At 37.8% G+C, this 24,012-nt stretch overlaps 1 protein-coding gene across 12 annotated transcripts in view; it reads right to left on the bottom strand.

The window, feature by feature from the left end:
• The window catches only part of MAGI2 (membrane associated guanylate kinase, WW and PDZ domain containing 2), a 1,329,894-nt gene that overhangs the window by 235,507 nt on the left and 1,070,375 nt on the right, over positions 1 to 24,012 (bottom strand). The window lies entirely within an intron of this gene.

Here is a 24,012-nt window from a genome sequence, read left to right as displayed (position 1 = left end):
ATATTCTATGCTTCTTTTTCATCTTCATTTCCATCTTCAGTGCAATTCAGTCAATAGAATTTTCAAACTATTGAGAAGTGGTGGTCATAAGTCTTGGGTGAAAATTTAGAAAGCCCTGGTATACTTTTTTTTTTTGTATAGCTTGACTGAGTCAACTGCTATTTTTCTTTTTTATGGAAGAGGAAAATATTTTGCCCACTTATTTTCTCCATCTACGGCAAGATGTAATTACAAAGTTTCTGTGTATACACAAGCAAAGGCCAAGAGCACAGATTCTGGGATCAGGATCTGAGTCCATATCTTGGCTCTACCTACTACTTAACAGATATGTGATTTGGGCAAATGACTTACCTGCTTTGAGTCACAGTTCCTCATTTGTAAAGCTGTTGTGAGGATGAAATAAAATAATATAGGAAAAGTGTTTGGCATAGTGCCTGAAACACGGTAAGTGTCCAATATTTGTGGACCACTATTAGTATTACTATTGCTAAAATAGGATGGAGGGGATTTGGGACCCTGGCTTTCAAATAGGAGGCTGCCATAGACTCATTCTCTGATTGTAGATTAATTAATATTTCTGCAGATCATTTAAAAAAGGCATTTGTCCTCTCTCCCCAATGAATTATCATAGAGTTATAGAAGTCCACTGGTTAGAAGTTGACTTTATAATATTAAAAATGCCCTAAATGTTAATTATTCATTATAAAATAAAAACTCTGAAAAACATTATTTTCTTTTTAAGATGCAGGAAAACATGCTTGTTTGAGACAATTGTTTAAAAATTTCAATTATCTATGAATAACAGTTTTATTTTTAGAGAACGGTTATATTATGGATCAATATTTTTATTCTCAAAAACCATAATATTTGAAAATTGAACTTGCAAACTGAGATTGTGCCTGACTACTCTGGGGAGTATATGAGGGAAAGACATGTTTTCACAGACTGTCAAATAAGTAACTCAACAGACATTAATTAATCAGCATAATTCTGAAATGGGTAGTGTACATGGCTAGGGATCTCATTCTGAGACATCCTTGCCCATAAAATTGCAAACATCAAAAATGCAAAAACAGAGTTGAACTTTCAGAGTTAAATATGTTTCTAGCTTTTCTTAGGTGTCTGATATAAAATGATCACTCCACTGTATGCATCTAAAATAAATAATTCTATGAATAAAACATTCTTGAGTAAGATACTCTCAACAACACGGACTGGTTAACACTCACTCTGCCCAAATGCTAGAGACCTGCTTGAAAGTGCTAAAGATGTAAAGACAGAATAAGCCAAACAAACATTTTCTGGGATCCAGGTTAAGTGTGATTCTAAGAAATGTCATAGACTCTGTGATTGGTTGGATGGAACTTCACACTTCAGTTATGTGTATCAGAAAGGGTGCTGGTGTAATGCAGGGATTTTGGAGCAGGAGTTAGGGCTGAGTTGGGATGAGCATCCTTTCTTTGCTACTATGATTCATCATTAGACCAGGGCAAATGGAGACTCTTTCGAGTTATAGAAGTCCACTGGTTAGAAGTTGACTTTATAATATTAAAAATGCCCTGAATGTTAATTATTCATTATAAAATAAAAACTCTGAAAAACAATATTTTTTTTGGCATTATTTTCAACTGGTCTGGTCACCTGAGAGTCCCAGAGAAGCATCTGATTCAGACAAACTTTTTTCCTTCTCTTCTTGCCTCTTCTATTTCTAAAGTTATGATAATCTATTTTACACATTACAAGGTTGAAAGAATAATAAATACTGTGTACCAGTGTCCAACTCAATGATGAGAACATTACACATACTGGTTGTGTTTCTTCAGGTAGCACCTCCCTCCTACTGACCTCTCCAAAGGTAATCACTACCCTACATTATTCACATGCACTTTACATTTTTATGACATATCCAGGTACCTTTAAATAATGTCCCCAAATAACACTTAATCCCTAAATAATAATATCCCCCCAAATATGGTTTTGCACATTTAAAAATCATTATAATCATTGTACAATCATGTATGGTATACACACTAATCTTCTGTAATTCTCTTCCAAATGTATTTGTGATATTTATCTATTTGATATCTTTACCTTTAATTCATTAATTTTCACTGCAACAGAGTGTCTGTTGGATGGCTATATCACTATTTTCTTAATATTTATCCATTCTTGTGTTAATGGAGGCTCAGGTTCTTGTGAATTTTTGGCTGTTATGAGAATTCTGCTAATAATCTCTTTCCATGGCCCCTGTGTACTTATGGTAGAGCTTTTCTGAAGTGTGGACCTTGGCATAGAATTTCTGGGCATAGACCACAGGCTTCTTCAGCTTTGTTATGCAATGGCCAATGGCTGACAAAATAGGTCAAATCGAATTACATCCCCATTTCTAGTATATCAGGATTTTCATTGCTTCCTATCTGATACAATACTAGGCATTCTCAGACTTAATTTTCATGGATCTAATGGGTGTGATCATGGTTTTAATTTGCATTTCCCAGATTGCTAGTGAGGGTGAGCATGTTTTCATATGTTTATTGGCCATTTGGGTTTCCTCTTTAGTATGTCTCATTTTCCCATTTTTTCCTATTTTGTTAGTCCTTTATATTTTGTAAACACATTGACTGCTTCTCTGCCCACCTCCATTCTTGATCCAACATCTTTGGTAGGCTTGGGAGGCTGCATGGTATAGCCGACGTTATGCGGGATAGGGATAATGTGTCAGAAGACTTTGGTTTGATTTCCAGCTCTATCACTTCCTAGCTGTGTGACTTTCAAAGCTAACTTTAATCTTCTGTGACTCAGATTCTTCACAAGTAACAAGGAACAAAAATAATAGCAACTTATTGCTCTATGGGAAATAAATGAGATCATGCAGGTGACAGGGTTTATAAGCTGCAAATTGTTATGCAAAGGATGATTGCTATTTCAGTAATTATCTGTCCTTGGTTATACCTTTTATAAAATCAGGACAGTCCCACCAAGATATTCCCACCACAATCATAATCAAGGCTGAATATGGGTTTCTGAGTGGGCAGATTAAAGACAGGAAGGTAACAAATGCCATTTTCTCCTAAGGCATTCCCTAACTTTAATCACTGTTAACGAACTTCCCCCAACCCCCAAGCACGCTATGCCAGAAATTCATAGGAAAAAAGAACTAAGCTCTCAAGGTTCCCTGCCAGGTCTAGAGAGTAGTTATTTGAATTATAGTGATTAATGTTATCTATTTTTGAGTTTTAATGTGATCTTGCTATTTAGAAACAGAATGAGAACTATTTGTGGTTCTTGGTAAGACTGCCTTTTAAAATTTATGGATATTTTCTACTCAGAGCAATTTTTCAAGTCATCAAGCAAGCAGTGATACAGTGCTATCTTTATGGAGCTACGCAGAAGCTTTCTGAATGAAAAGATGAGTGGTCAGTTATCACAGGATAAAACTAACAACTTGACGGTACTCAACTGCTCACTCTAAAAAATGTATAGAGATGCCTAGACATTGTGACATGCCAAATTGTTGTAGATGGATTTGTAAGCAAACATTTGCCTGTTCAGATAGAACTAATTGGGTAGGATATTTATTGACTGTGCTGCATGAATGTCATTTACATGTTGTGAAATAAAAATATGAGCCACCTGGTCCATGCCATCCAACAGTGCCATGCCAAGTCCTGGGATAGACTGGATTCAGAGCACAGAAAGAGATGTCATTAGGAAAACTGGCTCTAGTTCAAGCCCTGCTGGCCTATTTAAGGGGGAGAATTGGGAAGAGAGTGACTTGCTCTTTCCCTCTCTCAATTTATTCTTTTATAAAATGGGAATTAAAATATCTCCTCCATTTCCTCTTTCACATGGCTACTGTGAGAATGAGATCATGCTTGTGAAAACACTTTTAATTTTACCAAGGAAAGGTTCTCCATAAAAATAAAATGCTGCATTTCTTTCAGAAGCCAAGTACATATTTTCATTGCCATCTTGCCTGTAAGGTACATTGGGGCCAGATGTTTTAGGGCTATTGACCTTGGGCCAATGGGTCAAATTTGGTGTGACTGATGAGCTTGATGTCTCCAACAGGGCTGGTCTCATAAAGACCTGATTCTCAATCAAGAGCTTTTAAAGTGCAAGTGAAGGAGAGCCAGTCTGATCAAGCAGAAGTTGAAAACTGCTGGTCTGTATGAACACGTGTTCCAAGATAACTGGTCTCTCAGTCATGGGAATCAAAAGACACGACAGGATACCTTTTGAGTACTTCATCATTTTGGATAAAATGGGGTACTTTTTCATAAAGCATTGCCTAAAATGCAGTTATTTTTATGCCTCTTTCTTCTGTTCCCACATTCGCTGAGTCACTGTGGTGTACAGAAGCTTCCTTTTTAGCCTCTGGCACTTACCACCTGCTGTCTACCTTCCTTAACCACCATCTTGGACCAGACAAGAATAACTTCCTTCACATTCCATTCTCATCCTGTAGTCTCCTCCAGTAAGTTCAAACTACTCAATCTTTAGACATACCGGTTAACACTATTCACCAGCAAGCTTTCCAACTTATTTTTGTCTCCACCACTCAGTAAGATCCCATTCCTGTGATGCCATTGTCTTTACTGTTCATAATTTACAACTTGCTCCTTGCCTTTTACTTGAATTCTGTTCTTCCTCCTCCCTCAGGGGAATTCTTTTCTGTGTGTAATTCCATCCCACCTGATTCATCTTTTCCTTCGCTTTTTCAAAGATATCTTCCATTATTCCTGCTCCGATTGCTGGTATCTCCTATTTGTGAGTACTAATTCTTCTCTGACTTCATTCCTTTGTGGAAGTTTTCTACCTATTCCAAGATTTCCTCACAAAATAAATAGAATAATATTACTATGTTTAGAACTCTTTGGGTATTCAGTATAAATTTATCTTGAATAAAGGATAGAAAGATTTAGAGAAAAACTAGAACAGATTTCATGGCTAACTTTGCTGCCTTATTGTTTCTAACCTCTGTTTTCTCCAAAGCACCGAAATTTTTGCTAAAAGAAAAAAATTTTCATTCACTACTCCCATCCCACCAATAACATGAACTCTATATTGAAAAATGACTACTTTTGACATTCTTCTCTAGCCAATAAGATTTGACTGACCTGTCATTCTTTCTGAATCTTTTGTGTTTGTGTTTTTATAATAATAATAATATATAATTTTGTTGTAGTAGGACATTTTATTATAATATTGAATATTCATTCTCATTTTATTCTACAACTCCCCCCCAAACATAATAAATTTTTGCACGTACTTGTGAGGGTGTGCTATTCAGTACTTCAAGTAAATTGAAAATAATTGCCCTCAATATAGTTCATTCTCCAAAGTGAATCATTGTGGTATATTAGATGGACAAACAGAATTGAAGGTGGGTCTCTGTGGGTTGCTCTTCGAGCAAGTCATTCAACATCAGTTTCCTCATCTACAAAATGTAGATAACTGACATCTGTTGTACCTACCCTGGAGAAAAGAGGTATCTATGAAATGTTCTGTAAATGGTACAGAACTATCATAATGTCACATCTATAAATACATCTATTAAACTTTTAAACAAATTACCGATAATGAGTGGAAAATAGAAATATATGAAAGATGACAAAGAATACATAGTTCAAATTTTTAAAAGGAAACTGCTGAATTTTATTAAATTACTTGGCAGTTTGCTTGCAGAAATTTGAGAAGACAGATATGTTCATCCTAGTAACTGAATATGCTATTTCCCAGCGGGAAAGACTAGTGACTCATGAAAGTATCTTTGGATTCCTCATTCTTTTCTGGAATATAAATGTGCTGAGGGTGGAAAGATTGGATAGTCTGAACTCTGTGGCAGCAGTGGTGGGGGTAGTAGGTAGAACTTAGAATATCCACATGTGTGGCTCTTGGTATATGCTCAGCAATGTCACAAAATGACAAAGGTCTGGAGGGAAATACCTAAGGAAATAAATGGACCTTTGTCTTGTTTTCTCAGGTTTTTTGATGAACCTGTTAAAGGGTTCTGTGTCATTTATTGCCCCAAAGTCTTTCCTTATACCTATTTTTTTTTTTGCTTAAAAATCAAGACTATTTCCTTTATTTCTGTTCTCATAAAATAGAAACATCATTCTCTTGGAATAATTTAAAGTAGTTCCTAGAATTCCCCAATGGTCTCTTTAGAGTGAAAGTTATTAAAAACAGCCAATTAATGGAAGAGATTCCACCTAGCAAATTCTGAACCTTCCACGGTTCTCCTGACTTTAAACATCTTTCCTGCAGTTGGCATTACTAAAAACATCCTCCCATTATGCAGAAATGCAAAAAAACAAATACTTAGGTTATGAAGGTATAAGAGATGGACAAAATGCCTTCCTCAGAAGAGTCTTAGTTTATTCATTTTGATATGCTACATTTTGAGTTACACTGTGAATGAAAATGAAGGGAATTGAGCCACTAAAATAAGGTTCTGATAATGTTTTATTTTATTTTTTTGACATTGTAAAACCAGGGAAGCCTGGGTGGCTCAGGGGTTGAGCATCTGCCTTCGGCTCTGGGTGTGATCCCAGGGTCCCAGGATCGAGTCCTGCATCAGGCTCCCTGCAGGGAGCCTGCTTCTCCCTCTTCCTATGTCTCTGCCTCTCTTCCTGTGTCTTTCATGAATAAATAAATAAAATCTTAAAAATAACCCATAAAACCAAGTGTGGCATATGAAGAGAACCCTGATTTAGGCATCAAGAGATTTATGTTCTTATGCTAGATATGTCAATAATCAATTGTGTCAACCCATCTCTGGGTCTTATCCTTCATTTATTCATTAATTTATTCAGCAAATATTTATTATACGCAAATACTACTATGACAAGGCATCACGTGATAAAAAGAGAAGAGTGAATCAGATGATCTCTAAGGTAGCTTTTTCACTCTGAAATACTAAGACAAAGGTTAGACTTTGTCTGGATCTACTGCTTAGCTATGTCTGCAATTGGTTCCTTCCTTTCTTCTACTTCCACCACCTGGGTCAGAATCTTACCATCTATATTGTATGAACTTCTGCGAGTCTCTTAGCTGGTCTTCCTGATGTCATAGTAGAAAAAACACGGGAAGTAGGAAAGGGAAGCCTAACATATGACATGATTCCGTGGGATTATGGAGTTACCGAATCTTATCCCAGACAGACCTCTAGGGGTACATGGGATTCTTAATAAATCCCCTCTTCTGGTCAGTATTGGCTCAGGAACCAAGAGAGTGTTAATATTCTGCAGGTCAAGGGCATTTAGTGCCACTGGCTGCAAAGCATTGGGCTCTGCCTCCACCTGCTTCCCTGGCAACTCATCTTCTATACTATTTCGCTGATGTTTTTTCTATTTAACATCCGCCAGTGCCTCTTCATAGACAGAGGATGGAGTCCAGATAGCCTAGCACAGAGTATAAGGTTCTCAGTCTATATTTTCATCATCTCCTGCCTCTTCTTAAACTAGTTTGTGCTTCAGTTGTCCAGGCAAATAGCCATAGCCCTGTACATACTCTGTCCTCGCCAGCCTCCTGATTCTTTCCATGCATTGTCCCAAACAAACTCCCAATTACCCATGGAGAGCAGTATCACTTTCCGACCATCTTTCTGGCCACCTCTTATTGTTGTCTATTAATTACTTCTCCTTGTGCGTTTGTCTTCCTGACGGCTTAGTTCTTCAGTCCATTTAACCAAATTAATAGCACCTTGAATAATCTGTGGCCATAGTGACTACCATTTTAATACATATAATATTCATCTGACATTTACAAACCCCATCGTACCTAATCTCTACGCAATAGGCATTGTGACCTATACTTTATATGTATGAAAACCAAGCCTAGAAGCTACATAACTTCTCTAAAGTCACACTGATGATTAGGTGAGATTTAAAAACCGAGCTCAAGACTGCCACACAAATGTTGAGAATTTCAAACAGTCCAGGACACATGCTGACTCAAGGACTCCTTTGTGTACCTCATATCATAGGAACGGTGGGCAAAATATCTTTAATTCCTGAATAGGAAAACGGAGAGATGAACTACAACATTCTTTTGATGAGTTAAATTAATGGAGGCAAGCCATGAAGCAAATCATTGTGAACAGGGGAATCCACTGAGGGAAGCTCAGTGAACTTCACCAGTCCTCCAAAACAGCTTGGAAGAAGGTTTTGAGAATGCTGAGATAGAGAGGTGACAGGGCATTGCAACCCATGAAACTAACCATCCCAAAACACTGGCTCTGGTATAAATTATTTCAATAGCTGTGGGATCTTGGTTAAGCCATTTCACTTTCCTCAGTCTAGTATCTGTTCATGTCAAATGGAAAAATCAGAAAACATCACGTCTAAGATGCAGCTTTAAGAGTACCCACATCTTGTGGGAGTGTGGAAAGCTCCCCTATGAGGCATGGGAAACCTCTGTGGTGCCATTAAACAGGTAAATGACAAGCTTCTAAGGGCCTCGCCCAAAGTTCCTTGATTTTCTACAAAAGCAGTGGGTGATTCCAACACCATAACTATGGGCAAAAGGATACCAAGATGTTGGCAGAGCCCGTTATTTCTCACAAGAATGAAAGACTTCTTAATCACATTTTATAATTTCATTTGTGTGACCCAGTGCAGATGTCTAATTAAAAGCTTGGTTAAAAAAAAAAAATTATGCCTAATCAGCACGCATCCAACAATTATTCACTGGCAGATGTGAAATAGTCCAGCGATCTATTTACATTTCCTTTGTGTTTGGCATTGTGTGGAAAGATATATTTAAATACTTGCATTTTACTTTGTTGGAGAGGAGAAAGAAAAGAGAATTTAAAGGCATTGATTATTTGCTGATTTGGCAAAAATGAAACAACACTTCAGATTAAAACTATAAGTAAAGCCGCAAAGAAAAAGCATAAAAGACTGTTTTTTGCAAAGCTCCAAAGAGCAGAGGCTTTCTAAATAGCACGCTCACTTTAATTCAGTAACATGAAATGGTCAGTGAATCTGTCATTTCTCTAAAACAACGTAATGAGTTTTAAACAAACAAACAAACAAACAAAATGTTATCAGAGAGATCCTATAAAGTGAAAATGGTTCTTGCATCTAAGAGAACTTATGATTTCACTGGAAGAAAATAAAAACAAAAGAATTAAAAATATATCCGAAACCTTGGCAAAATGAAAGTTTATGAAAGAAAGATAAAAATGTAGTTTCTTGGTCCTCTCCTATGTGTTACAGACACCCATGAGGGAAAATGTGTCACACAAATATGCTCAACCACACACAACACCCTGTGAAAATTCAAACCACAGAAGTACCTTGGAGGGAAGAGTCATTTTATGTGGATAGTAAGTTACTTGCATTCTTATTTTCAAATAGCATTAACTGAATGAGCATGATCCTTTTTTACATGAATGGCTCCTATGGGCCCATGTGGCATGAGCATCACCATCTTCTGACCTTACTCCAACACAGTATCAAATGGGTATAAAAACCTCCCCTGAAATGATGGGGGACAGCTGGCTAGGGGGAGCTGAGAACTGTGCATGGACATGCTTTCCAACAGTTGACTCAACCCACAACTGTGGATTGCCAGCCATTCTGACTGAGCAAGAAAAATGAATAACCAGGAGACACGAACAGGCTTGGTACGTGCATTTCAGTCATTTCAGACTGCTGCCTTCTGCCAGATGGTTTCCAGTGTCTGCTACCTGACCCACGTACCAATACACACTTTTAAGACAGGTAGAAGCAGTGTTTTTTAGTTAAAGGAAAGTGGAATTTAGTTTCTGAGACTGTAAAATTGACACGGGGGGGGCGGATAACCTATTTCAAGATGCCAGATAACAATCTGTGAAGTTGTTCCCTTGAATTGCTTTTGGAAAAAAAAATAGACTATTTGCTCCAGGGTGAGCTGGGTGCTGTTTTGAGCATCCAGACTGAAGGTGGGGGATGTCTATGTTGGGGCTATTTGGCCAAGGCACTCTCACCCCTAGATCTTTACCACCCTCTACGGTATTTCTGGAATGTGGTGCTTCTATTGCAAGCCAATCAACAATCCCTAACTGGTACTGTAACATTTGATTATGTTGATCTACTCCTTCACTCCCCTCATGTGAAAAATTGCAGAGCCCCTGCTGCCTTGCTGAAACGAGGGCCGCCAACATATTTCTCCCATATGGACTTCTGAACTGTGCAGCGTTAAGTTGCTGAGCTTCCTAAAATGGTTGGCAGAAAGAACAAACATACTATGCTAAAAATGGGACTGTATATTGCATACACACAGGTCCAAGGCTTGAGGAGAGAGCCCTTCTAACTTGTGAAGAGGGAAACAGACTTGGCTGATGCGAGTCTTCACTGACAGACTTTGATCATTCAAACTTGGATGCTTTTCTTTCCAATTTCAGTTTCTGAAAGAGCAATATTTTACACCAGTATCTAGAAGTCAGTCTGCTCATTGGGCCATATACACCAAAGATTGCCAATTAAAAATCCCTCCAACACATGGCAAAGGGGAAGAAAAATTTTGTCTTGGCTGCACTAAAATTTTGGAATCCAGAGAAAGATGGCTACTATCTCTTTGATTTATGTGGAAAGAAAGGGAAATCAATATGCTATTTTATAATATCAGACATTAAGACTTCCTCCATTGGGTGTGTAACTCTCCATGACCCTCTCTATGCCAGACACTGTACACAGATCCTTCTGGGGATGAATAATGTCGCTAGTCCAGGACTTTCAGGAAAATGTGCAGCAATTTTCAAGCAGATAATGGGAGATTATTCTATTCTCAGATAAAACAGACAAATGGCACAGAGAAAAACAATATAATTCCCTGCTCCCAATGTTACAATTATTATACCATACTGTAATGATTGGAATAAGTTAGCAGAGAACTATCCTCGAAGCTTTTGTTTTTTTAAAGATTTATTTATTTCAGAGAAAGAGAGAGAGTGTGTGTGTCCTCCTGACAGCCAAGAGTTGGTGGGGAGGGACAGAGGGAGAGAAGAAGAGAAGCAGACTCCCTACAGAGTGCAAAGCCTGACCTGGAGCTTGATCCAGGGCTTGATTCTAAGGCCTGGGACCTTGACCTGAGTGGAAATCGAGAGTCAAACATTTACCTGACTGAGCCATTCAGGTGCCCCAATCCCCAAAGATTTGAACTGTCTCTCTCTCCACCACCGCCACTGAATATATATCTACGTGAATAGGTCCAGGTTTCTGTTATTTTGTTCACTTAAGGGTTACAATACATTTTACATTCCAGCCAAATACAGTTAATGATGAAGTGAAAAACAATAAAAATTTCTTTTTAAACTCAAATCTAGTAATGCTTTTATAATTATAGTATTAGCACTTTATTTCAAGTTCCTGCAAATCACAGTAAAATGCAAGAATTATAACCACACAGTCCCATATTAATCAACTGAAAAGTAAAAGTTTTACATAGCCTCTTGATTTTTTTGGTCTAGATAATGCAAAAACAGTCCATTAAATCCTTTCTATTAAAAAATATATTTTTGGAGGTCACAGAGCAATGACCACATTTGCTAATAATAGCTACTATTTTTGTGCTAAGGATAGTAAAACTGTGTGCCAAAAACTCTGCCAAGCACTTTAGAGACTTAATCTCATTTAATCCTTGAGGTAACGTGATGGAGAATATACTATCCTCATTTTGTAGAAGTGGTCCTAGCTTAGAGATACTAAGTACCACATTTGCAAAGTAGCAGAGCTGCCTCACTCTCTGTGCTTGGGGTACTTTCAGGTCTGTGTGCTAACTATATGCATGCTTGGTTATATAAATTTATGAAACTTCAAGATTCATTTGATCTCTCTATTTGGCATTTCTTTCTTTCTTTTTAAAGATTTGTTTTATTTATTTGAAAGAGAGAGAGAGAGAGACATAGGGCAGGTGTGCGTGCTATGGGAGGGGCAGAGGGAGAGGGAGACCAGCGATTCCCCGCTGAGCAGAGAGCCCTAGGTGGGGCTCACCACGGGGCTCCATCCCAGGAGCCTGAGATCAAGACATGAGCCGAAATCAAGAGTCAGAGATGCTCAATCAGCTGAGACACCTGGGCGCCCCTGGTATTTCTTATGACTTAGGCTACAAGTTAATCATTTGGAATTTTGTTTACCTAATTTCACATTTTGACTGACTGAACTGAATAGCACAGTGTAAACACACGTGATATTTTATGATGACACACCAGTCTAGTTTTTATGCACAACTTGTAGCCCACATGAAGAAATCACCCAGTGATAGAATTATTTATATTTGAATGGCCCAGTCAGCTGCCCAAATATAAAGGAAGTAAATCTAAACGAAATACAGACAAAATACCAAGCTACACAAGAGGACCATTGGGAATATATATACCTTGGAGGTCATAAACATCTAATAAATACAGGAAGAAAAGAACAAAAAAAAGTGTAAGGTATAGATTTATGAGATGCTTAAGCTTTGAAAATCTGGCTTTCATAAATCCCAAAAGTTAGAACTACTAGAAACAGGATTCTGTATCCCAATTAACCAAAATCAGGGTGGATGATTTGGATGGACCCAAGTATGGGAGGGGCAGTTAGCTCATTAGCTAATGTCTAGGACATAGGAAACATCTTTAGTTGTTGTTTTTTGTTAAGTTGTATTTTCCATTTCAGTTACACAGACATGCTAACTTTTCTACATAAACAATAATCAATGATTGTTGAAGGCATGTAATTGTAAACCATTCCATTTCCATTTTGACTTCTACTCAGGAAACTGACACAGAGAAAGCATAAAGTCACACTTGATATCTATAATTACTGGCCTATAGAAGCAAGAGATCTAAGGGTTTAGTCAATGAATAATATAAAAATATAGTCAGGAGATCATAAATATTTATTACTACATCAAAAGTCTGCTAGTCAATCTTTCAATAATTCCATCAGCATAAAATTCTTAAGTCAGGATATTGGAAAAAATATTAATTAAAATTCAGACTTGGCTCTGGAAGGATAAGAAATCAGAACTATTTCACATATTTTTTCTATGAACTGTCTTTATCTAATTTTTGTCTTAGTTTTATTTTTCCCTATGGGTTTGATTGTAGGTTCTTAAGTTTATTCACCTACTAAATATGCAATTATCATGTTAAATCTGACAAGGCATTTACCTGCTTTGTGAAGAAAGATTAAAGCTCAGAGGCAGAATTTTTTTTATTTGTAAAGGCAAAGCAAATACTAAAATAAACTTCAGTTATTTTTCTTTATTCAGCCAGAAGAGTCTCATAGACTCTTTATTAATGTTTTTTAAGTCAGAAAAGATACACTAACACTATTTTTTAAAAAGATTTTATTTATTTATTCATGAGAGACAGAGAGACAGAGAGAGAGGCAGAGACACAAGCAGGCTCCATGCAGGGAGCCTGACGTGGGACTCGATCCCGGGTCTCCAGGATCAGGCCCTGGGCCGAAGGCAGGCGCCAACCTGCTGGGCCACCCGGGCTGCCCACTAACACTATTTTTAATGTGACTTTACTAACTGTGGTTGATTGACTCAATATGTGCAAAAGATTATCATAGTTATGACATACCTTGTATATTCTGTGTATATGAAATATACGTCTTTATTTTCAATACCTTACAAACTAGAAAAATACTTAAAATGTTATCTTTGTTATCTGCGAAAGTGATCATATCATTGGCATGAGTGAAAATTCATGGTAGGAGAGAAAGAATGATTCAGTAAACTCTAGTTGGGGGGCGGGGCTGGCAAACAGAGGTGAGGGGCTGAAGATACAAATTTTGAAGTCATGACCATAGAGACCTAGCTCCTAAGCTTTTACTTCCTGAATTTTGTTATTTCTCTATGGATTTTGTATTTAAGATGATTTTTCAACCTCAATGCTTTCAATAAGCAGCAATTAATTAGTTCTTCTGTTTTCACTAATTTATTAATGAGAGTTTTTAATCAGCATGGATTAACCAGTGTAACCCACATTAGGCTAATGTATTTTTAATCATAATACAATAATTTTGATGTTTTAGTATGCTTGCAAAAATATTTATGGGGTCCCTACCATGTGCTCTGGGAAGGACCCAACAGATACAAAGATGAGTAAGATACAGTCCCTAACTTTAAAATACTATTAACTATAACTCCAGCTGGCCAAGAAAATGAGCATAGAGTTATCATGATAAATGCATGATTTGTTTTCAGTATTTCAGTGAAATATTAAAAATAAGCAGTGCTCACCAAAGTACCAAACAAAACAAAATTAAGAGAGAAAGAGAGAGAGAGAGAGAGAGAGAGAGAGAGAGAGAGAGAGAGAGAAATATTTATCCTTTCTCTTTGGGGTAATGTAGAAAACAGCTATCCTTATTTCTTATTTATCTAGTGGGCATCCAATACAGCATCAATACAGAGTAAGGGATCAAGAACACTTGCTGAAGGTAAAGATTTGTAGCCATGCAATATCTTTAAAAAGTCTGAGCTATCCAAAGGAGAGCTGTCTAAAAGTGCAGTGAGTTTGGGAAATGGTGTTAGCTAGGGAGGGGTCTTCCAGGGAAGCTCCAATTGAAGGACGATGAAGTTCGGGGTGGGTGGTCAGTGACTGGGGCAGGGGAAGTGGTCTCACACTACTTTATTAGTTGACTTTTGCTCTTTTACTTATATAATACAGCATAAACCTTGCACAAAATCACATTCTTTGGACTGAGTGCAGTTCTGCAGGTATGGGATTATTTTTCCTAGCGACTCAAATTGTGGCATCACATATCTCAGTTAAACACATAAAGATACAGACCACGTCAGAATAATTTAGTCTAGATAGGAGTAAAAAACGATTTGCCTAGGGGATGGTTATGGCCATCCCAAGAAGGTCAACTGGTTTGTCCAATCCAAGGCTTTGTGGGTAAGTTGTGATACATTATGCTGTATATGGCGTGTGTATGTCTGCATTTTATATTGGCATTCTTCTTTTATTCTCTCAGTGTTTTAGACACAATCTTATTTCACTTATCTGTTAAATGTTGCACATTCATTGCACTGTGCAGCTGAGACATTTATTTAACTTTGGGCTAAGCACCTGGTTATTTTCAGGTGAAAGATGAAAAATAATTGTTTTTGAGTTTTAGCATACAGAAAAGGTTATATTTTTCATCAATTTCCCCTATTTATGGTCTACTAATGTGAATTAAATACACTAAATAGTCACTGGCTTTTAAAATATCCCTTCAATTGAGGTCTTCTGGGTTACTCTTCTGAAAAAGATTTATTGCTATTAGGCCTATTACAGATGCTATGAACTATTAGGCCTATTACAGATGCTATGAACTATTGCAATAACCACTTTGGGATAGACATATATTCTATAGGAGACTCTGATCCATGATTTAATCAATTATCTGAGTAAAGTTCAAGCTAGATCACGATTTTGTAAAAGTACTGCAGTACTGTTCTCTCCCCTGTGAGCTAGAGGGTGTTGCATTCATAAAATTTAAAATATCCTTTCAGAGAAATATAAAATTTAAAATCATTTATTACAGACATGACATGCTAATGAGGACATTTTAAAGCAGTGGTCAGGCAACTCAGCCACCATGCATTCCATAATTTATAGGTATATTTTATTTATTCAGGTTAATAAAGGATATGTTTGACATATTATCAGACTGACCTTGTTTCTTGGCAAATACTGTCTTAAAGTCTCTGGAGCTAATTCCATTGCCAGCTATTCCTTTCAAGGACGGCTTGTTATTATTCTCTGGGAAACAATTAACAGACTGTCGTACAGAATAACATGTGCTTTGTCCTGAAGTTCTTTATTGAAAAAGGCCCCCCAGAATAAAGTGGCTTCAAACTTTGACTCTTCAGACTCTTAATGTGAGAATGTTTTTCTGTCCTTAAATTTAAGAATATTCAATTATTATGCTAACAAATTGGGCCAAGGAAATAATTTTAAAAGGAAATATAGATCATGTCTTAAGTTAAAGCCAGGATTCAGCTTAACTTTCTACATTATTTCCTTGTTGTCTACTTTTCTGGACTATGAGATCTGATGCTCAATTTGAAATAAGCATCAAATCATCACAAAAGAAGCATTTTTGTTTCATATTTGGGATTTATTAAGGCTGCAAATCAGAGTTATTATAGATTTCCTTTTTTTAAATCAACAAGGCTTAAAAACAGGATTTTGCAGCTAAATATTCTAATTGATCTAGCTTTATCAAATCATTTTGCATTATTTCATTTTAGAATACAATTTCATTTAGGTCACAAGATCCTGTTAAAGGGATTATTATAAAATGAATTTATTTAGCCCTTAAGCACAGAGCTTGATTAGGAATTGTGTACAGAAAATTATCACAAAGTCCCTCTTTTCTAAAGGGTATAGTCTGAGGCAAGGATCAGAAAATTATTTTCTGGAAAAAGCCAGAGGGTAAGTATTTTTGGCTTAAGAGATGTATGATGTCTGTAGCAACTACTCAGTTCTGCCATTAGAGCACAAAACCAGTCACAGGCAATATGTAAATGAGTGAGTTTGGCTGTTGCAATAAAGCTTTATTTACAAAACTAGGCAGTGGGCCAGATTTGCCCAGGTTGTCATGGTTTGTCAACCTTCGACCTAAGGGCAAGTCACGGAAATAGCACTGGCTGCCAGCCTTTGGAAAGAATTTGCGTAGAGACTCCAGGTAGCATCAGAACCAACACAGGGGAAACTAAAGTTAGAGTGTGTCAACCACTAAAGGAGTTTAAGTCTTCAGGATACTAATTATATTATAATGTTGTTCCAGCACCATAGTACATACTTTATAGTTTATTATATAATACTTTCTCATATACCATCTTTTATCAGGAAGATTATGATGTCTACTTTATAGAATGGGTATTTTATAGAATAGATAAATTGCTTTGAGTAATGACTGTTGCTCAAAGCAATTAAATGGTACTAGGCTCATATCCTGTGATTCCAAGTATTCTGAATTTATTCTCTTGAAAGAACTCACAGTGAGAATTCTTTAAGAAATGAAACTGAATGGGAGAAATCTTGGGATATTAAAGCCAGGTAAGTGGCCCACTATTTAAAAGGAGAAAATGTTTCTAGAAATCATAAATAGGTAAGCAAGACTTGTGACTCTTTTAGAGCAGATTATTAGAAAAATTGTTCACGAGTACTTTGAAAAGAAATGGACAATTACTAGCAGCCAGCATGAGTTGACTAAAAATTAAGCATTCTTAGTTAATAAATAACTTAGTTATTAGGACAATTCCAAAGACATAGAGTTCAGCAAGACATCTAATGAAAAATCCTTAATAGAAAAAGGTTGGAGAAATATTGCCTGGAAAATACCTCAGGATAGTTTATAGTCTTTTTTTTTTTAAAACACTTTATTGAAGTGTGACTGACATACAGAATGTATATAAATTGATCAGTTTGGAGATAAATATACATCTGTTAAACTATCCCCACAATCTATGCTATAAACATATCCATCATCTCCAAAAGTTATCTCCTTATTTATCATTTTTGTATACAGAAAATTATTTATTTCTTTTATGATAAGAAGACTTAACATAAGTTCTACTCTATTAGCAAATTTTAAAGTATATGATACAGCATTGTTAACAATAGGCTCTCTGCTCTAATGTAGATCATATCTTGTATAACTGAAACTTTGAATGCTTTGACTAATGCCTCTCCATTTCCCCCTCTCTAGCCCCTGGCAACCACCATTTATAGTTTCTTAAATAGGAGAACCCACATATTTGATAAATGGATTAACATCACCATGACATTGGACTCTTAAGTGTGACTGCATTTAATGTGTCTATCATCTATCATCTATCTATCATCTATCATCAATAGATCATACTTTTAAAAAAAAGATTTATTTATTCATAGACACACACACACACACACACACACAGGCAGAGACACAGGCAGAGGGAGAAGCAGGCTTCATGCAGGGACCCTGATGTGGGACTCAATCCCCAGGATCACACCCTGGGCTGAAGGCAGCGCTAAAACGCTGAGCCACCCAAGCTGCCCAATAGATCATACTTGAATGAATAACAAGAAAGTATGTCTATTAAATCTGTAATTTATTAATCTGGGAGAAGTGAATAAAAATTAGAAAAGATCTTCCATTTGAAAATGCAGACTGGAACCAGAAGATAAAATGTAATAGGTGTAGATATAAAAAGTTGAGTTTAGATTTTTTAAAAAAATGAAAGAGTAGAAAAAAATGACACTCCAATGATTCCTTGAGGGACATCAGGTAAAGGTCTCAAGCAAGGAGATTTTGATTCAATTTAAGGAAGAACACTGAGCAGTTCTGAGTCTGCCATACTGGGAGGAACCATCTCATGTGGCAGGGTGGTGGGCAAAGCCTCAGAGCTTTAGAGCAGTGCTTCTCAATCTTTCAAGTTTGCATAAGTCACCTGGAGATCTTGATAAAAAGCAACTCCTGATCCAGTCAGTCTGGGGTGGGGCTTGAAAGTCTTCATCTCTAGTAAGCTCCAGAGATGCCGCTGCTGTGGTCCATAACTGTCCCTACTCTGTGGCAAGGCTTTCAGGGATGGACGTAGGAGTCCTACAGACCTGGCTCCACCACCTCCTGCTGAGTGTCCTTAGAACTACTTCAAAGTCTCTATCAAATTTTTGTGACCTATTTAAATGGAGATAATAAAACTTACATCTCACAGGACTCTGGTGAGGATTAAATAAGATTATAGACACTGGCACACAGTAAGTACTTAATTTAGGTATCAACTTCCTTTCCACCTTCATTAGATATATTTGAAGAGGTGGGATGAACGTCTTTCAAGAGTTCTGAAAGAGATTTCTGCACTTTGCAGAAATATATTATACATATATATATAACACAATATATTATATATATAACACAATATATTAGAAGCTATAAAAGCTGAAGTTCAGTGGCTCTTCCCTATCCTTTCCTGGCTTTAACTTTAAAGAAGACAGACACGAACTTGGCATCCACTATTAACTGCCACTTCAATCAACCATCACTTCCTCACACCTCCCACCACCAAAATTTGTCTTCGTGAAGGGGGCATTTGAGGGTTGATCATAGGGCAGTAGACCTCAGATTTAACTAGAGGAGCTGTTTCCTTCTCCACAAGGGAGATGGCTACCCCAAATCACATTGACTACCTACTCCTGCAACACCACATATTGGAGCACTGGGCATTGTTACACTTTGCCCTACCCAAGAGATCCTTCTGCTTCCAGCTTAAATTCCCAGAAGCCATTCTGAACCCTACAGTCATACCATTTTTCAGCTGGTGGTTAGGGCAGCTGTTGGGTTTGATAACACCTTCAGGTGTCCTGTGTGAGGCAAGTCTTTTTTTTTTTTTTTTCTTTTAATGAGGCAAGTCTTAATACTTTTCAGTATCTAATCTATTGATAGTAGTTAAGCACTGTATCTTTAGATAATGACAGTTCCTGCTATTGGAGCCAATAGAGCAAGAATTTTGTCTGCACCGTGCTTGTGCTCACTTAAACTATAAACATAGCCTCAGTGGAACACTCTGGACATGGACACACACACACACACACACACACACACACAGAACGACACAATGACTGACTTTCTCCCCACTCAGAAGGATGCACAAGGGACCATGGGTCAGTTCCCCTTCAGTTGGGCTCACGCCTATCACTTTGGGTTCATCAGTTCTTACCTGACCTCTCTCTTCTTCCTCTCCTAGCTGCAGCTAAAACGCCCTGAGGGTCATTTAATTTAGGCTGTAATTCACCTGGTTGCTGTACTTTTTTTTTTTTTTAATTTATTTATGATAGTCAGAGAGAGAGAGAGAGAGGCAGAGACACAGGCAGAGGGAGAAGCAGGCTCCATGCACTGGGAGCCCGATGTGGGATTCGATCCCGGGTCTCCAGGATCACGCCCTGGGCCAAAGGCAGGCACCAAACCGCTGTGCCACCCAGGGATCCCGGTTGCTGTACTTTTAAGCCAGATGCTCAGCCTGGGCTCTCTTGCTGACTAAATGTACTTTTTAAGAACCAGTTTCTAGTTCTCTTTTGACATTTTAAAACTGAAAATCAGCCAATTCTATTTTTAAATAATTAGAGAACTGTGGAGTTTTATCTTTAAATTGCTATCCAGTCTGGGCCGCTCTACCCCTGGGAACTTTTGCCAAATACTCCTTTTTTCATGCATCCACTCCTTCCTACTCCACCTTCTCAGTGTTTGGGCTAGAGAAAGTGTAGCTCCTCTTTTCAAGAGAAACCCTCATTTCCTTTCTAGAAAAACTGGTCAGGTCTATTTGGCCAGAAATCAATGAGATGTATTTATCTGTGTTTAGCTGATCGTCTGAAGTAGTAGCATAGTCTCTTTCTGTATCTTTTCCCTAGTTGATTCAGACATGGCTTTTCAGGCAAGAGGGACTAAGATAGTTTGCTGAGCTATGGTGTAGCTCACTAGCGCAGGACACGAGTTCTAATTTGGCTCCAACTGGGATTTGGTCATCAGTGGAGAAATGTGGCTGCTTGTCATCAAAATGGGAGCAGAAGCAATCACTTGTAGGCGCATTAACTAAAGAACCATGATTATACGGTAGAAGGATCTTCTTGCTCCCCTACAAAACTATCATTGCTTGAATCAATGGCCAGGAATTTATCTGGGCAAAATCATGTTCTGAATTCCACTGTAGAAATAAGTACAGAAAATACACATGAAGAATAAAATGGTTTACAGTTTTTAAAAGCACACTTCACAGTTTAAATACTGATAGATATGGGCTAGGTGCTGGAGGAATAAACAAGTTTTGGCTAAGCAGCTATGGACACTCAAAATGGTTTAAGAGCCTGCAAGTACCTGAGAACTTATGAGACAGCTGTTATGAGCCCGGGCAAAATGAACTCACCGAGGCCATTCTTTCCAGAGCACAATTTTACGCAGGGTTGCTTAGTGAAACTTGCACTCCAACAAATACCACAATCTCACAAATTTAGAAACTGCTGGCCATGGGAGTAGAATAGACATTTTAATCCATTCTTAGAACTCCTTTGTATTCTTAGATTTTTGGTAAACTAGTTACATAATTTTGGTGAACTATTTCACTTCTCTGAGTCTCTGTAAGTGAATAGCACAATTTTTGGTGTGCCTACTATTTGCCAACCATCTTGCTGGTACTGGGGATAAATAGAAATAGACGGTGTTTATTTTATCCCTGTTATATGCCAGATACTATCTGATTTGACACTCCCAAGAACCTTCTGGATAGAATACTGTTATTCTTCCTGGAAGTAATACTGTTATGTCCTTGTTTAGGAGAGGGGAACCGAGCAGTGAGTAACTTGCCCACGGTCACCACCGCTTGCACTCCCAGCCATGATATATAACTGCCTCCCGGTGCTCTAAAGTGAGCAGTCCAACTTACACTTTAATGTGCTTGCAAATCACTAGGTTCTCTCGTGAAAACGCAATTTCTAATCAGGACATCTGGGGTGAGGGCCAAGATTCTGCATTTCTGACAAACTCTGAAATGATGCCATGTCCCAGTTTATGGTCATAGTTGCAGTAGCAAGGTTCCAGGCCTGCAGTTCATACCCTACCTTACATACTAGAAATATCTGGAAGGCCTTTAAAGACTTCTAATCTTAGGCTACATTTCACACCAATTAAGTCAGAATCTCTGGGGCTGGAGCTCAGGCATAAAGATAAAGATCTCTAAGTAATTGCAATGTACTATTGCTGTAAAAAATCAATTTAGTAGCTCTATATCAGTGTTAAAAATAATGAAATATAGTGCGCTGCATTTGTAAGCTAAATATTATCCTGCAAAACTTTTTGTATCAGTTGTGTGTGTGTGTGCACGTGTGCCCATGTGTGTAGGCATGTGTGTACTGGGTTCATGGTATACAATGTATTCCTTATTGTGGGTCAAAATAAAAAATATATATATTCAAAAGCAATTCTCTATAAGAAATACAATTTCTTTCGTCTCTTCCTCTCCCTTTCTCCCTTCCTCCTTGGCTACTCCCATATTTTGTCTTATTCTAAAGAGGATTTAAGGGAAGTTACAAATATATACACTTCATTAAGATATTAGTCTTGTTCACAAGAAGGTCAACATGCAGTAGGGAAGTCAGATATTTTACAATCCAAAGGGGTAAGTGCTCTATAGACTATCTGATGAAATTTCTGGAGAGCCCACATTAAAGAATATGATGACCTACTATCCAGGAGATTCAAGTGTCATAGAAGAATTGACAAAGTCTGTGTCCTCAATAGGGACTTGGCAAGTTACAAAGGAAAGGAATTCTAAGAATGGGCACTCCTTTTTGCCTCCGCAAAGCAAAGGTGTGGTCTGCATTTCACCTGCAGGATTGGGGTATGTCTGAAGATGGTGGCAGTAATGAAGATCTGTGCTGAGATGAAGTGCTATGAGGTTCTGGAGAAGGTATTGACAGTAAAACATTTGCTGGAAAGGCCAACAAAAGAAAGACGCCAGAGCTCATAGCTGGAGAAGCAGTACCAAGGATTGGTCCCCTAAAGTGAAGGAGGAGGAGATGGGAACTAGAATAAGAACCATGGGGTCAGGAAGAAATGATATCAGGTACTGGCAATGAGGCGAAGAATGGTATTGTGAGATGTGAATGGTTCAGAATAAAAGAAATAGGATTTGTGAACATCAGAGCTTGTGTGGGGTTTGTACCCAAGTGGACGGGTTTCATGAAAGAGGAGCTGAGAGAGTTCATTGTAGCAGCAATGGAATCAGTGCCATATTAGGCTGCAATGTAAGTTGTGACTTTATAATGGAAGACACAGTATGCCACCAAACTAAGGGATCGCTTTTGCTTGTCTTAAAATCCCCCATAAGCTTCAGAGGTTTTTTATGAGGGAAGTGGGCTGATCAGCTTTGTTTTAAAGATAAAGCAATCTGGAGATGAAGTTGGGGTCTGCAGCACAGAATGGAGTTAACTTGCAGCGAGGTCCTGGGCAGCAGCTAAGGAAAGAGAAGGGGAGTTTTTTTTTTTTTTTTTTTTAAACTCTAGGTCCAACATGGGGTTCGAACACAGGACATTTAGACCAAGACTCTCCTGCTCTACTGACTGAGCCAGCCAGGGACCCTGAAGGAGGATTTCTGAAGAGGAATTATCTAGGCTTACTGAATGTGGAGTTAAGACAGAACGGGAAGTTTTGGGAACCACTGTTTAGCTTCTAGCTTGGGAAATGAGGTGATAAACAGCTAAAGCCCAGACCAAGAATTCAGGGTGCAGAGATGTTGTCGAGAGAGCAGACTAGGTGTAGGGTGTTTGTAAGGCAGAATGTCTAGTTCACGGTAGGAAACTCTGGGTCTAACGGAGGAGGAACATATCAAGTAGATCAAGAAGGAATGAAGGGGCTGGAACAGATAATCTCTAAGGCTTGAGGTCAGGCTACCGTACTAGACAGACAGCATGGAAGAGTGTGGTTAAAAGAACAAGGAGAAGTATTAGTTTTCAAAAATCTTTATTTCCAAGTCATAAAGGAACCTGCATAAATGAATTAAAGATGTTCTCAAAAGTCACTTGAGTGATTTTTCAACAATATAGTTCCTAAGGACACAAGACAGGACTGTAGTGTAGACTATAACTATACAGTTTCTTCCTGTAATCATACTTTAGGCTAGAATACTAATTTTGGTTTCACAGAAATCATTTAAAAGTGTTATTTAGGGGATCCCTGGGTGGCGCAGCAGTTTGGCGCCTGCCTTTGGCCCAGGGCGCGATCCCGGAGACCCGGGATCGAATCCCACATCGGGCACCTGGTGCATGGAGCCTGCTTCTCCCTCTGCCTGTGTCTCTGCCTCTTTCTCTCTCTCTGTAACTATCATAAATAAATAAAAATTTTTAAAAAAGTGTTATTTATTTTTTATAATGTTTTATATACATTATATGTTTTGTTGTATAAAAAGCAAATCCATGTTAAGTAGAGTGTAGATGTGACTTCTAGTTGAGAGTAGAGAGTAGAGAGTAGATGTGACTTCTAGTTGACAACTACTACAGATTCA

The sequence above is a fragment of the Canis lupus genome, chromosome 21 (assembly GCF_048164855.1).
Source record: "Canis lupus baileyi chromosome 21, mCanLup2.hap1, whole genome shotgun sequence".
NCBI lineage: Eukaryota > Metazoa > Chordata > Mammalia > Carnivora > Canidae > Canis > Canis lupus.
Note: the sequence above shows the minus strand (reverse complement) of the source record. Positions and strands in the feature narration are given on the sequence as shown.